Source organism: Mastomys coucha, unplaced genomic scaffold (genome assembly GCF_008632895.1).
Source record: "Mastomys coucha isolate ucsf_1 unplaced genomic scaffold, UCSF_Mcou_1 pScaffold15, whole genome shotgun sequence".
Lineage (NCBI taxonomy): Eukaryota > Metazoa > Chordata > Mammalia > Rodentia > Muridae > Mastomys > Mastomys coucha.
In genome coordinates this window covers 154953219-154956419 of record NW_022196897.1, presented here as the reverse complement: position 1 = coordinate 154956419, position 3201 = coordinate 154953219, and the positions used below count along the sequence as shown (strand labels likewise).

The 3201-nt window shown below is 50.0% G+C and overlaps 1 non-coding gene across 1 annotated transcript; it reads left to right on the top strand.

Annotated features, from left to right (window-relative positions):
* The first annotated feature begins 1603 nt into the window (after nt 1-1603).
* LOC116092797 lies at nt 1604-1740 on the top strand. The gene has a single exon (XR_004119495.1). It is a non-coding gene; the product is annotated as a small nucleolar RNA SNORA17 (small nucleolar RNA).
* The last annotated feature ends 1461 nt before the right edge of the window (nt 1741-3201 follow it).

The window sequence follows — 3201 nt, the reverse complement described above, 5'->3', positions numbered from 1 at the left end:
CCCGTACTCACAAGGCGAGCATTCGAACACTAAGCTACATCCAGCCTTCTTTTTCTTTAATTTGTAAATGGGATTTCCTTGAATTGCCCACCTGACCTTCAACACACTTTGAGATGGCTTAACTCCATCTTCTAGCCTCTGAGGCACCAGGCAGGTGCACGCGCACACACACACACACAGTGCAGACATAGGTGAGGGCAATATACCACACACATCAATCAACAAAACTGTTTTAAAAGAAAGAAAAAGTGGCTCTAGACAATTCCAGTCTTCTGGGCTTCATCTCTGTGTCTTAGGATCTAATTGTTTTAATCAAGCACCCAGTGGGGGCCCCTCTTCAGGTACACCCAACTTAGAGGGCCACGCCTCTAGAGCAAAGGCCTCAAAGCTCTTTCGTTTCTCCTACAACTCTTTTGTTTAATTTGGATTTTTGTTTGTTTGTTTGTTTTCTTTTGTTTTTTCGAGACAGGGTTTCTCTGTGTAGCCCTGGCTGTCCTGGAACTCACTCTGTAGACCAGGCTGGCCTCAAACTCAGAAATCCACCTGCCTCTGCCTCCCAAGTGCTGGGATTAAAGACATGCACCACTATTGTTGCCCGGCGAATTTTTTTTTTTAATTCTTTTTTTTTTTAATTTTTTTTTTTTTTTTTTTTGTGGAGGGCAGAGACAAAAGAAGTTTGGCTGCCTGGGCTGGGTTTGCTTAGAAACGACGACACTATGGCTACTGGTGGGTGTTTCACAGTTCACACCCCAGGGAGAAAGAAGAGGAAGTAGCCAGCGCCTGCACCCACACCCTGAAAATGCTCCTCAGCTCCACCAGGTTGCCAGTCAAGGAATGGCGGCGCTACTGGACATTCTGACTGCTTCTCTTTGATGGTTGAGGGAGGGGGCTGTCGGCAGGGAAAGGCTGCCGTGGCTCCCTGTGTGACCTGTCCTTAGTTCACATCATTTCCCTGTGGAGCCAGGCCTGGAGGATGGCTTCTGAGGCAAACCCCCTCCAACAGCATTTCCATGTGTAGGATTGGCAATGACCCCACGCCCATCCCCACCCAGGGTTTGGACTTCTCAGAAATTTTCTCTGTGTAGCCCTGGCTGTCCTGGAACTCACTCTGTAGACCAGGCTGGCCTCGAACTCAGAAATCTGCCTGCCTCTGCCTCCCAAGTGCTGGGATTAAAGGCGTGCGCCACCACCGCCCAGCTATCTTATTAATTTTTGTAAGTGTATGCGTGTGTGCAAACACACGAGTGCATGCGGCTGTCAGATGAGAACTTACAGGAGCTGGCTCTCTTCGTATGTGAGTCCTGGGGGTGGAGCTTGTGGGTCCAGAGGGTAGGGCTTGTGGGTCCTGGGGGTGGAGCTTCTGGCCTTCAGGCTTGCTGCTAAGTTTTCTTAACCTCTGAGGCATTTGCCAGCCTTGTTTTCATTTTTGATTTATTGTTTGGTGGGTTTTTTGTTTTGTTTTGTTTTTTTGTTTGGGTTTTGTTTTTTGTTTTGGAGACGGGGTCTCGCTATGTAGAGCAGGCTAGCCTAAAATTTTTAGCAAACCTCCTGCCTCAGCCTCCTAAATTTAGCGGTTACAAACATGAGCTATCACACCCCACCAAGTTCAACTTAAAAACATAAGGCTGCAGGTGTGGCTGCCGTGTAACATGTCCGTCAGTAGCTGGCAGAGAGAAGAGAGACTATGTGTGCGCTGTTCTGACACTGTGAACATCTGATTGATTAGTACAGCCTTAATGTACGCTGAAAAGGGGGAGCCTGAAATGACCATTTGTCCAGTTCCAGGCAAGTTCAGACAGGCTCCCAAGATGAGGAGCAAGATAGAGACTAGAAGGACCCCACCTAGGACCTCCGGCCTGGGCAAACTGAGTCCAAGATAGATGACTCTCACAAGGGGCCACTTGGGAGGGGTGGGTGGGAGAAGCCTGAGCTGACCAGCAGGCCAGATCCAGTGCTTTGAATTGATCCACTCCAACCTCTACCCCAGAGATAAACTGCTGAAGTGCATGAAGGGACCCGACCTATAGATCCAAAACTACAGGATCTCCATGTCACAGGACAGCAGCAAGATATCCCAGAGGAGTCCCAGTGAGGATCCAGTATTGACGGAGTAGCAGACGCCAGAGGCCTCCTACCAGACAGAGGTACACTCAGATCAGAGACAGACTGTTGCCTGTGCCCTGGACTACTCGGCACCCAACCCTACCTGCCCTTGGGGGTTGGAGGTGAGGTGGCACAGAGTCAATGACACAGACTCTGGGAGCAGGCGAGAAGCTCTGCAGCAAGCTCATCTGAATACTGCTGCAAGCTCCTTTAACACCCTCCACCCCGGGGCTGGTGAGATGGCTCAGCCGGGAAGAGCACCTGCTCTTCGGAAGGTCATGAGTTCAAATCCCAGCAACCACATGGTGGCTTACAACCACCCATAATGAGATCTGACGCCCTCGTATAAATCTTTAAAAAAAAAAAAAAAACATCCTCCATCCCATTGGTCCCAAGAAAGCATCTCTTCTAAACAGCAGTTCCTGATTGGCTGGCATGGTCTGCACCAGCAATCCTTGGTCCTGAGAGCAGTCCTCAGTTAGGTCCTCCTGCAGGAGATGCTTTTGCAGTTTCGGGGGTTGGGGGGACCCGAAGTTCCTGCTACATATCCACCCTTTTGCTTTTAGATCTTGACAACCTAGCAAGCCTAGCAGGAGCTGGGGTGCCACTGCCTAGACATTGTTGACCCCACCTTGGAGGAGTCCCAGTATGGCAGACTGTGCCTGTCTTCCAGGAGCTTACCCGTCACCGACTACCAGCCCTCAAAGGGATATCACTCTGGAGGCATGCCACACGAGGGGGAGATGAAGAACAGCCTACATGGTGGATCTCTGCCATCCAAGCTTTGATCACTTCCTTAGGGGGGCCACAATCAGGATTTGAGAGCCATCAGCAGCACCTGGAGGGTCGCCTTATTTATGGAACGCTGCCTGGAGATATGCTGTGTGAGACACTTAAAATAATTACTAGTATGATCATTCCTCCCGTCATGGCTTAAGTGGCTATCCATGAGGGGGTCAGACAGCCTCTTAATATTGTGCCACACTTTCCCCAAGAATCCCGCATCTAGGGAGAGCACAGATACACTGGTCACCTTGAAGGTGGCTATGTTCTCCCTTAGCAGCACAGAATAGTTAAGGAATTCGTTTGACCAGGTAC